The sequence below is a fragment of the Cupressus sempervirens genome, chromosome 2 (genome assembly GCF_028749045.1).
Source record: "Cupressus sempervirens isolate cs-2001-9-10 chromosome 2, ASM2874904v1, whole genome shotgun sequence".
Lineage (NCBI taxonomy): Eukaryota > Viridiplantae > Streptophyta > Pinopsida > Cupressales > Cupressaceae > Cupressus > Cupressus sempervirens.
Window position 1 is genome coordinate 228,564,869 of NC_143119.1, and position 13,412 is coordinate 228,578,280.

A 13,412-nucleotide genomic window follows, 5' to 3' on the forward strand; every position below is an offset into this window, starting at 1 on the left:
TAGTGACCTTTTTTATTAATAAAATATATTCAGATTATAGTTCACAAAAAAGGGGTTGGGGGATACAAGATCACCTCGCGAAAGAGTTCAAACGGTCAAAGCCAGAATAAAAATACGGTTGCAACCGGAATAAAAAACTATTCATCAAAAAAAGCATAAAAGGCAACCTCAAGCTGCCAAAGCAGTGCCAACCGAGGGTGGTGGATCATCTTTATCTTAAAAACCCCAATCATCTTTAGGATTAGGGGGCGGGTTGGGAACAGTCCAACCATCGTCACCAGCAGCAACAATAGTGGCAGCCTCTGCATCTTTAATCTTTGGCTGCGGAGGAGAAATCGCCAGGTCCAAGCAAGGCCATTTCCCCGAGTGCGCACAATGAGAGCCAGGAGGAGGAGTCGGGGACCAACCAGTACCACCATGAGGTGGGGAAGCTGAGCGGCGCCTCCATCTGCCATCACCACCGCTAGGAGAGCAGCGGCGAGAAGCTTGGGAGCACAGGGTGTGCAAGTGGCAGTCGGAGGAGTGGCGCCGAGGACGGCGGCTACGGGGTGTCGAGGTCTCCACTAAGGCATCTGGAGGAACTCTGGCGCAATGTTAACATCCAAAAACTTTGTGTGAAAAGAATAGCATTCATATCTTTCCACAGAGAAAACAGGATCGCCAGCTTGAAGGTATGCTAAATCTGGGTGAACTTCCGAGGAAATCTAGAAGAGTCACCCAGTAAAATCATATGCCAAGAGAAAGACTCAGGTCTGAATGGCTTGAAAAAATCATGAATCCAATGCCAATAATTATGAGCACGCTTGTAGAACCAAAAAATATGCAAGAAAGACTTTGGTTGTCCACAAAAAGGGTATCTAGGATTAGGAACCCCAATATGTTTGAGCCAAGGCCCTAAGGGAAGACCTTGGAAGGCCAAGCACCAAGCAAAATGCGCAATCTTGGGTTCAGTTATAGCATTCCATATGGTGTTAAAGCATTTTCTCCAAATTGAGAAAGGGAAGATTGCAAATGCCATCTGTGGTTTAGCGTATCCACCATGGGAAGATGAGGCGAAAGCCATCTGTAACCCAAACTTGGCTTGTAATTAGAAAAGGAGTGGTGGGAAACCACCTCCAATCAAGCCACCAAGGGCGAACAGCTTGAATCCCCACATTATGAACTAAGTGAATAGGGATGGAAGAAAGCAGAAGGTCAAAAGTCTATCGGTCTGAATGGACAAGGCAGTATTGTACTTGCATATCTTTCCAGGTCCTAAAACTCATGGTGACCCATGAAAAGAAGTCCTTAGGAGTTCTGATGCCACGTTTGAAAAACACAGAGCACTGGCCCCTTGAGTCTTGGCAAGGGGAGTACCCTGAATGGCAAACAAGGGAGACCACCATATGTTATGCTGATTCAAGGAGAGGCCATTACAGAATTCATCTCCAGCCCATCAAAGCTAGGGCTCAATAACCTCCTAGGCTTTCTAGATGCTCTTGATGACGAAGGAGCCCTGAATGACCACGGGCTCACACATAATGAGAAGGGTTTGGAAACCAATCCCCTTCCAAGTAGGCCTGTTGACAGGGAAGCCAGAAGAAATGTAATGCTGAACCAAAATCTTCCAAGCTTCATCTCCTGAGAGAGCCCTAATAATCCATTTTGCACAAAGAGCAAGGCCTTGTCTCCGAGTGGAAAGCAAGCCAAGACCACCAGACTCTTTTGGGAGACAACAGAAATCCCAAGCCACTCTATGAAAGCCATGGTGATCAGAACTAGGGGCCTAGAGAAAATCCTTGAGCAATCTTTCCAACTTCATGTAAGAAGCTTTAGATGGAGCCCAGTAGGAGGAGTAATACACATGAGTGGCCACAAGAATCTTAGAGGAAATCTTGAATTTTCTCGCAAGGGAGAGTGGCTTTGTGATCCAGTAGTTGAGCTTTTTGCTAATTTTAGCCAGCACGACATTCCAAAGTTCCACAGGCAACGCCTGAAAAACAAAAGCAATGCCAAGAAAGCAGAAGATTTCTCCATGAGCAACCCATTTCCACTCAAACTAGCTAAGCCAAGGTGGAGCTGGCAGAAAGGACTGGCGGAAGAAGAGCGTTTTATGCCATTTAATGGCAAAACCAAAAGCTTGACAAAAGGTGTCCAGGCAACTTAAAGCATTATTGATGTTTTCTTCATCCTCTAAAAGTGTGAGAAAAGAATCATCAACAAAGTGTCCATTGACTAATTGGGAGGATGATTTAGGCAAGGAAATGCCACGAACTAGTCCTGAGGACACAAAATGCGCAAGTAAATATCCAAAACCTTCTGCAGCAAGGACATAAAGCGCAGGAGCTAGCGAACAACCTTGTCTAATGGAACGAAAAAGTCCAAAAGCTTATGATTGCGAATTGTTGATGGTAATGCAAGCATTAACATCCCCAAAGAGCATCTCCACGGATTGGAGGAAGTTGGGGCCAAAACCCAGAGCTTGGAGCATAGCCAAGATGAGGGACCATTCAATGCAATCATAGGCTTTAGCAAAATCTATCTTTAAAAAGATGGCCTTCTAATTGGACTTGCAAGCCCATTCCATTCCCTCCTAGAGAGGAATGATGTTGTCAAGAATATACTTGGACTTGATGAATCTAGTTTTCTTTGGTCGCACAATTAAGGGCAACATGTGCCTGATTTTGAGAGAGAGTGCTTTGGCAATGATCTTATATGGCACATTCAGAAGAGTAATGGATCTCCAATTACATATATCCTCTAGATCACCAGCTTTAGGTATGAATTTGATATTTCCTTTGTTTATAATGGCTCCTAAGCTTTTAGAGTGATAGGCTTCAAGATAAACTTTGTGCAGATCAAGACCTATATGCTCCCAGAGGTATTTGTAGAATTCACAAGGGAACCCATCACACCCAGGGGACTTATCATCCGCCATGGAGTAGACCGACTCTTTAAGGTCTCGGAGGGAAAGAAGTTGCTCACAAAAAGCGCGTTACTCAGCTGCTAGATGGTTTGGAGTAACAGAAATACACTTTCTGAGAGCTTCCTCCTGAGCAACTGAATTTCCCTGCGAAGCAAACACATTCTCATAGTGATGAACAAATGCTTGCAGGATGGTAGGGAGACTAGATAGAACAACATTTCCTTGTTTGATTTTTTTAATCCCAACATTGGTATGACAGGCACAAAGAGCCTGAAAAAACTCCTTTGAGGCTTTGTCGCCAACCTCCAACCAGTGGAGACAGGCTTTGATTTGGGCTCCCCGCACAGCATAATTATCAACAATTTGTTTGTCATGGCAAAGCTTGGCAAGCTGAATTTGCAAGTCCGCATCAAAGGGATTGAGGGTGAGGGCCTCAGAGGCTTTTTTGAGGGCAAGCATGTTGGCTTCATATGACCATTTATGGAACATAGCCAATTGTCGCCCATAAATGCGCAATAACTAAGCAGTTCTAGTAATGGCATCATTCCACCATTGAATCCAACCCCTTTGAGAATGCGAATGTGGCTCCAAGTTCCAAACATGTAGGATGTGCGAAATGGTGGAAGCATGCATCACCACAGATGTGTTGAGGAAGAACTGAGACTTGGCCACCTTTGGGACAGTTGTTTGCCAAGAAATGACAAAATAAATGGGGTAGTGGTTAGATAACGTCACATCTGGCAGGGGAATGATAGGAAAATCTCGATCCTCAGAAAAAGAGAAAAAAGATTGCACAATGATCAAGGCATTTTAATATGCGGTCAGAGCCAGCTCAAAAGTTGGACCAAGTGTGCCAAACCCCACTATCCTAGCGGCGGTTGGTATTGGGATAAAAAAGGCCCAATTTATTGTGCATGTAATACCAAGCTTGTCTTTCCCCAACTGTCCAGCAAAAAGGTAGAATGTCATCTTGGTTAGAGGCCACTTCAACCATATTAAAGTCCCCACACATAACCCAATTAGCTGGAGGCAAGTTGTCAGCCAGCCAAGCCCACATCTGGATCTTTCCACAACGTCATTGAAAGCATAAACATTAATGACTCCAAAAGAATGATTGTTAATGGAAAAAAAAAGCTAAATAATTCTATGTGTGGGGTCAAAACCGTGCAAAATAATAGCAAAATGAAGGTAAGGTGACAGGAGAGTAACTACACCACCTCAGCTAGCTTTGTGCTGGGAAGAAAACATCACGCCATCCTGCCAAATTACACAGCATGCCAAAGAAAGCATGAAACCAAAAATTTTAACTTCTTGCAGGTAGAGAAAATTTAAATTACCAAGTCTATGATGGACATCCCGAACATAGTACTTTCTGGGGAGGTCTATGAGACCTCGAACATTCTATGATAGGAAGTTCATGAAAACTCTTCCATATCATCTTTGTCCTCAAGAGAGGAGTAGCTATTCTGCAAGAAGGTAGAAACATGGTTTAAGTCAGACGGAAAACCCTCTGGACTTATAGCCTGACGTTTCACCTCTGGTATCTCTACACATCTAGGAGGACTGCGAGAATGCCACGTCGTTGGCGGTGCTATGGAAGAGGCAACAAGAGGAGTTTGCACCCCAGCCAAGGCAAAAACCTTGGTAGCTTACTTAATCCCCTACGAGCCAATAGTGTTTGAAACCTGCGAAACTCCAGAAGTAGTTCCTTTGTCTGTTGCTTGCGTCCCTACACTGGCTGGAATTGATGCTCCTGTAGGGATAGGAGGAACCATGATGACCATAGCATATGACTGCTTGGGGGGCAAGGGATTTGAGGGAGCCTTGCCCTTATGCCCAACAGTAACTCATTCTTCTTTTTTTTCTTTGGCTTGTTTGACAGGCGCCTCTTTAGGCATGGGCTTGACCCTAGGTGTAGCTAGAGGGTAGTCCTTGATCTTGTGTTCCATGGACTGGCACCTATAATAGGTGTTGGGGAGGTTCACGTAAAGAACCCTCTAAGAGAAGGTTTTAGTCCTAATTTGAATTTCCACATAATCCTTGAGATCCTTGGAAACATCCACCTCTATGCAAATGCACCGTTGCGGGTGAGCATTAAAGAATTTCTCAAGCTCCTTTGTGACAACTTTGCCAAGGGCTTTGGCAATGGACTCAATGAAAGGCTAGCAAGGTAGGGGTAAACCTGGGAACTCGACCCATATAGGAACCTTAAGCTTTTTATCATCTGAGACTGTGCAGTCTCGTGACCATTTTTGAAAAACAAGCAAGGAAGAATGCATAGACCATGGTCCGTTGTTAAAGACCACATCTACCTGCGAGGGGTTAGCGAAGAGAAATTTAAAAAAAAAAATTGGTAAGGTTTTGCACAGCGTCGAGGTGGACTCCATGAGGAGTCTAGCTATTGTTAACCCATTTGTAGAGCATAGCTTTAGGGAGAGTCCTACCCACAAAATAACCTATCAAGTTGTGTTGTTCTAAGCAATCACATGCAGCATCAAATTCTTGCAAAGGAAGGATAATGTTAGGATGACCTCGTGAAAAACCTTCAAGACAAACTTGCACGGACGTTTGTTCTGTGGAGGCGCCATGGCAGACCAAAGTAGTAGCGTGAACACTAGAAACAACTGGTTCATTGCTGGCTAGAAGCCATTATATCCTAGCCTAAAAACTACCATAGTAAATGTGATATGACAAGTGGAGCTAACAGAAGGAAAGTTTAGATGAAAAGCTGTAGACAAAAAACTGAAAGATCGCATGAAGCAAGAAACCCTAGCAGAGCAATAAAACCTCCCCGTCCCAACCCTTTCATTCCTCAATGTCTATTTTTCTCAGAAGAAACTTTTTTGATGAATAGACATTTTTATTAATTTAAAACTTTGAAGATACATATTCACAAAAAAGGGGTCAAGGATATAGACCACCCGGGAGTTCAAACGGCCCAAGGCCAGAGATCAACTCTGAAGAAGAATCTTTTCTTTTTTGATGGAGGGTTCAAATTTGGAAGGCAACCCAGTGAGGATAAAATGGAAAAACCGCAAAGAAATGGAGAGAATGTTTGGGCGAAATTGTAGCATCATTTTATCGTATCTTCTAGAAATTTTGAGTTTTGTTAAGATTATTTTAAGATGGGTGGTTTATAAAATTTAAGTTATAAGAAATTTGGTTGGGGAAGAGAATTAGTAATAATAATGATATTATTATAAATTTTTATTTTATTTATTCAATATTATTTTTTAAAAGTGAAAAATAAATGATAAGTAAAAGTTCATTAATAAATACATGTATCATTATTATTATTTGTTTATTTAGTTTATATATACATTATCATTGGAATATGTGTTTGTACTAATTAATAATTTTTAAATTTTATTTAGTTCATAAAAAGATTCATTTGTGCACTAATAGAACATTTGTATGCAAGTATTAGAATTTCAAGTACACCATTATTAAGACATCTCTTAAGTAAGAATTATTAATATTAAAGAAAATACTATATCTAATTCTAAACTTCCTTTTTAATGTTTGACGAGACCACTAATAGATTTTGAAGTTCCCCATTAAACATTACTTTATATTCAACATCTATAGCATCTTGCTTTAAAATGAAATAAACAAGGAGAGAACAAAAAAGAAGTTGGGATGTTCACTAATGGGTTTGTAGAAGGTTTCAGTCATTGATCCAGTCACATGTTGCTAAGTCTTGATTGTTTAATATGCTAGGGCATTATTTGGTTCTCTCAATGTAATGATTCAACAAAATCACTTAACAGAAAAGATAATATTTCTTTAATTATTTGTTAATTAGACATAAAAAGTATACAAAATGTAATCTAATTTTTTGTGTCATCCTTATTGTATAGTACCTTTTCTTAATCAATTTAATTGGTTGATTTGCTTTTGTGTTATAGGAACCCTTTTTTTGGTTGGGTCCATAATTTATTTTCTGGGCACAATTTTAGAGATAGATCAATAACAAAACTAATATTATCATTAAATCTATTACAATTTTTCTTTTAAATCATCACAAAACTATATATTATATTTGTATTAAAAAAAATCTCACATACATATATAATTTTACTAACATTAATAATTTAAAGAGTTAATAGAAATAAATAATTTAAGCTAATTTAAGTTTTTAAGCAGTATGGCTATTATTTATTTTTTCCAAACTATTTGCTATGACTTAACTACAAGTACATGCTACTATGTGGCACTTGTTTAAGTTTTATTGAATCTAGTGGTTTGATAATTTTTTAGCACTTGATTAATGGTTATAAATAAAAAGGCACAAAGTGAGATGTGTGGATCATATTATAATCATTTTAGTCTTAATGCAACAATGTCCCTAAGGTGAACCTCCCTCAATCAACATTGCAACACAAACTTGAAATAACACAAATCTATGACTATCAAATTTCAACGTTCAACATGAGAAAATTATTTAAAAGATGTTAGTAAATAGACCAATAAAATTTTATGAAATATAAGTAAAAAGTAAATTGGCATATCTAATTGATCATGTGTATTGTATGTCATCTCTTATTAATATGTCTTGAATAAACTTAAAACAATAACCAATTACATTATAGTATACTATGAAAATATTTATTTGTTCTTTCTCAACAAAAAAAAAAGAAAGTAAATTAATATAATTTATTCATTTTATACCTTTCAAATATATAAAAAAGTATATTCAAAACAAAAATTACAATATCTATAAAATAGTATTGGTTTATTCTTTATTTAATATTTTATTTAAAACTAACAATACGATCACTTGGAGAAATTGTATCACACTATGTGAGCATGACTAACCATTTCAACTTTAACAAAATTGAATTAATCATTCTTGTAGGAATTAATCAAAACCTTCAAATAAAATCAAGCGAATAATAGAACTAACCTGAAAACTTTTGTCATCATTGATTGTGAAATGCACATGGTGCATCCCACCACAATGCATTGGACTGTCTCATTTAGCTTGTTCTTTTGTTCTGGCATTTCGTCATTCAATCGCATGATATGTTTTGCAAGCTTAAACATGTCTTTAAGAAGTTCAAGACACTCTTGATAGTTTTTTGACATTTGATTGTATCTCTCTAATGCAAATCCTACAACAGAAAGAGCTGCTACCACCCAGTGAAGTTTTCCAGCACCTTTCAGAAAAGTTGTAACTACTTTATTTGTTTCTACACTCACTGCATCCTTCAAATCTTGCTGTAAAAGAAATAATTAAATGGTTCTCTTAGAATCTGAGTATTAGCATATAGACAAAAATATATGTAGAAGAATGATGAAATATTGATTCAATTAAAATCTTACATTGTATAATCCAAAAGAAAATAAGATAATTAATCCTCATAAAAAATTTAAAAATATTACTAATTGAATTTAAGAAAGAAACAAACAACCTTATGTTTTCTTATAACACACATAAGAACTCTAGTATCATTGTATTATCAAACTTATCAAACTTGTCAAACTTGTGAATGTAATTACAAAACATTCACAACCCTTATAATATAAAATAAATTAAGAATATTTTGGAATTAATTTCATCTAATAAGCAATGACGAGTATGAATTAAAACCCATTAAAAATCTTTAGTTCTTAGATATAAATTTAACCTTTTCATGAAGTCTATCAATGTGCTTCTCAATTGTTTCTAGCAATATTTGTCCATCTTGGATATAAGGACTGATTGATGCTTCTTCACTCTTCTTATCTGACTGCATATGGAAACACAAGACACATATTAATCATGGTTAAGTAGATTGTGAAGCTAAATTTAATATGAAGCTTGAAAATGAAAGCTGCATAAAACAGAAAACCGCAATTTCAAATAATGTAACACTGAGTTCTTGAATATGATTATCATGTAAACTGAAAAACATTTAGTGAAGAAAGTTGGCGTATACAGTAAAAGGATAAGTTGGTCATAAAAATGTAACATGATATGATATGTATTTTTAAATTCACATGGTTGATATGATACGTTTGTATCTATTTTTAAATTCAGATGTGTAAAATTTATTGTATCAATAATTTGGATCAAACTCTATTATCTATAATCGGAAAAAAGTGATATAAAAAAAAAAATCTAAAAAAAAGTTCTTAGATCATTTTTTAATTTCTAGTTTTATTCCAATAATATATTATAAAATTTAATCTCAGATATAAATACAAATAAATACTAATATAAATAGAAACGTTTCTTCTAATACCTCAGAATACTATTTCTAAACTAAAATATAGATTATAAAACATCTAAAACAACTGAATCAAAATTGAGGCTGGTTTAGCAATGGGAATATAAGCGGAATAGGCATATGTAAATTCTTAAAATTTTGAATTTTTCATTTGGATGCACCAAATCGAATACGAAGTAAAATAGGAATACGTATTCCAATTTTGGCCCAAAAATGGGATTTTGCAATTTCATCCAAATAGGTGTTATTGGAATACATATTTATGCCAGTTTTATTTATTTTAGAAAACATAAATTTTGTGGTCCGCAAATTTCCCATCAAATATTGGCTGAACCAAACAAGAATAGGAATACATAGCCCCATTTTCTATTCCAGAATAAGTATTCCAAAATAGCTATTCCTATTCCCCTATTCCTATCCCGCAGTAAAACAGGCCTACAACAGATTGTAAAACTTCATAACAACATGAACAAAGTTCTCGAAGTTGCTATACCAATCGGTTACCTAAGTTGCCTACAAACTTAATTATACAAATGACATATTGATAAACTGTAAGGTGAAGTGTGCATTATAAGACTTCAAACAAATGATATCATGTCTGAAATTGTTGTACTACGTAAAATTAGTTGAAAAGGGAACAATATGACTTACTTTGCTATCTAAGAGCTTCTCGATAAAGTGAATGAGATCGTTAAGCTGGCTGATATCATTGAATTTGTGGAGAAAACTTATAAAATCAGTCTCTACTGTAGTGGAAGAGTCACCAATAGTGTTATGCCGAGTAGAAGCAAGTGCTTGCTCAGGAGGAGTTGAAGAGGATGAGAAGCAGCAGATAGAAGGAAAAGAAGAATACTTCCCCATTGCAAGATAGATAATTAGTTACAGGGAGGAAACTTAACTAAAATAAAATGTTCGCGGTTGTGAAAGGCTCGTATGGCTTCTGATGTTATATCAACTTTCGATGTGGGCTGTGGTTGAAAAGATGGATAAGAAAAAGATGGAATTGCACCTCGTGTGTTTCTGTATGGACGAAAGTTCAGGCAGAGTGTCATTTCTTTTGAGTTTACTTTTTAGCTGGCAGCGTTTAATACGTGAAATCAGAGCACTTTTCCAATTCCTGGAAGGAATAAACTGTCTTCATGATCAGATGGTTGAATAATGGAAGAAAATCATGGCAGGCTTTCAAATCGGAATAATGTGGCTATGTTGCAAACAACCAAGCAAAAATAACACGTATACCGATCGTTGCTCTTGAGCAAATATTACTTCATTGAATCCTCATGTTTTAGGATTTCGATGATGTATGAAAATTTATCATGGTAGCATTCAAATCATGGAGCTGTTCTTGATGGTTATATAATGTTTTGTTTTCCAAATATATATATGCTTTTGAATATGGAATTAAATTAGTAATTTGAAATTATGAGTGAGGGTCATTTGGTTGGTGGAATATGATTTGAGAATTGGCATTTGAAATCTTGGATTTGGGATTCTGAAACTTGAAGTCCTTATAGTTTCCAGACTTTATTTTGGGACCATTTGGTTCAAACCTAAAAATATTTGATTTTCAAAATTTGTTATTCCAAAGTTTGGTTCAAAAATATGAATATGTGATTGAGAAGGTAAATATAAATGTTACAGTGATCAAAGCCTCAAATTTCTAATCTCAAAACTTGAAAAACAACAATTAATGGTAGACTGTAGTACATAAAAAAAAAAATTTTGATTCAAAAACATTGATAAATTTCCAATTGTATGAACAAAACTAGATAAATTTTCTATGGTAAAAACTTAGATAGAGTCACGGTAGGCAATCCAAGCTCTTGTATACCCAAAGCCCAAACTTAGAGAGAGCCACCGTAGGGAATCCAATTTCTTATATGCCTCAAGCCCTTCATTCAAAGAAGAATCGCTTGTGGTAATGAGTCAACGACATAGGTGTTTGATGGTGGTGGTGTTCGGTCATTCGAATCAACAACACAATTAGAGTGTAGATGCAGTCATCAGAGTTCAGAATTGTGTTGATTCTAATTAAATGAAGAGGGGGAGAGGGTAGTTATAGAATCCATGGCCAAAGTTAGATGCCCATCTACAATGCCCAATTCAAATATGATCTAATTCATCTTCTCCTATCAGAATAAGCCTTTGTCTATCTCTCCCATGTTTGCAGGTGACCAACACTTCAAAATCCTTGCTATTTCTCCATGCAATTCAACTCAATTTTTCTGTACATCGATTGGATCCACTATTTCCCCAGTGATCTTCCTTCAATCTCCAAAACTCTTTCTTTGTAGTTACAAAAATGAGCATTCGGCTGTCAAAGATGAATCAATTTCACTCTTATTTAGAATGTTCATTTTGGAATGGGATTTAAAATTGGAATCCCAAATAACAAGTATTTTGGAGGAATACAAAATTCTTGTTTTGGGGGTTAAATGGGGATACCAAATCTATGTTTGCCCAAATATCAATTCTCGTTTTGCAGACCCAAATAGTGGATTAATTTTTTTAAAGAATTCCAAATTCTAATTCTTGCTCAAATTTGCGATCCAAATGGGCCCTAAATGTTTTTGATTAAGATGGCATAGAGAATTTTGAATCAGAAGATAATAGATCACATTGTAGAAAGTTAGAGATTAAATGACTTAAACATCACACTAAGATTTGATTCCTAGACTAACAGTGTTAAATAGGAAAAGTTGACTTATTTTTCTAAGATTGACTTCTTACTTAGTATGTAATGCTTAAGAGTCACTCAGACCATTACTATTTGAAAGTAAAACCACCATCACTTACCAAAATTATCAAAAGTCTTCACCAAAGTATTAAAACTAAGACACTTAATACTGCTATTACTAAAAAGATTAACTACATATCGTTCATGATTAAAAGTAAACTAATTAAACTCCTCTCTTGGTTGATAATAGAATTGATTTCCATAACTATCTTATAAAATATAGAGTTTAACATAAGAGTAGGAAAAAAATATAATAGAACTACTATCCATTGAAGCATGCCATTAAATCATTTGGAACTATTTATAGCCTCCCATTCTAGAGAGGCGCTATTTGCAATTATGCATAAATGTTACGTTGATTTGAGATTGTCTTTATTTAAAATAAAGTCAAATTTCCACTTCACTACTAATCTATAATAGGTTTTAAATCTTAAATATGAGTATAAATTTCACTAGTACTCAACAATAGGTTTTAGCTTTATCGAAAAAAATTATAATGTCGATATATATCCTCATCATATTTATAAATCTTTGAACATGGAATTAAATGAAATTAAATAATATTATGAGTAGATGATTTAAGTTTATTCAAGATTGGTTGTATCTTAAATACAAGTGGAAATTCACTTCACTAATCAACATCATTTTTTTTCTTTTCAAATGATTTTCTAATGTCTATGTTATATAATATCATCTATATTGGTAAATATTTGAACATGGAATTAAGTTGTTAAGTGGATATTATGAGTAAATAACAATTTGAGTTGAGATTGGTTATATCTTATGGAAGAGCAAAACTTTCACTTCACTTGTAGGCAATCAACAACAGATTTTATCCACGGTTAATTATATAAGTGCATGAGAATATATACATACAACCTCTCTTATGATTTTTATGTATTTCATTTATACATTATATAACTTTTTACAAGAAAGAAAAACAAGTACTACATAGTAGCTTAGTACTTGCCTTTAGTACTTGCTTTTAACAGTACTACTTTTAATTTTATATGTAAATTTAGTTATAATTTTATTATGTAAATTTATTATATGTATGAAATATATTAATGTTTACTTTTATAATTTTAAATAATTATATTCATTGTTTTTCAAACATGTTTTATATATAGTTCATTTTATATAATGATGTAGTTGTGGATAAATAGTTCAAATTAAAAAGCTATTTGTGTAACCAACATATTAACTCACATAAGATTCACACATTATGGACTTCTAATAGTAATTAAATTTTAGTTTAAAAATAATTAATCATTATAATATTAAATATAACAATCGAAACAAAATGCTTATGTACTACAATGCAAAAAAAAAAATGTATTCAATTTAGTTTTATAATATTTCATGTTTAAAATTTACAATATAATATTAAAATTTATATAAAGAAAATGGAAAGAACTATTTAATAAATAAATTATATATTAGTATCGGATGAATGAAATAACCACAATATATTTATCAATTTAAATATTTAACAAATAAGTATTTGTGGTATTAAAATTTCTATTTTTTAAAAATAAAAATAAATGTATTCTAATTC

General features: G+C 34.7%; 1 pseudogene; it reads right to left on the reverse strand.

Moving 5' to 3' along the window:
- Nucleotides 1-216: 216 nt before the first annotated feature.
- Nucleotides 217-13,412, reverse strand: part of LOC149571877 (uncharacterized) — a 33,758-nt pseudogene continuing 20,562 nt past the window's right edge.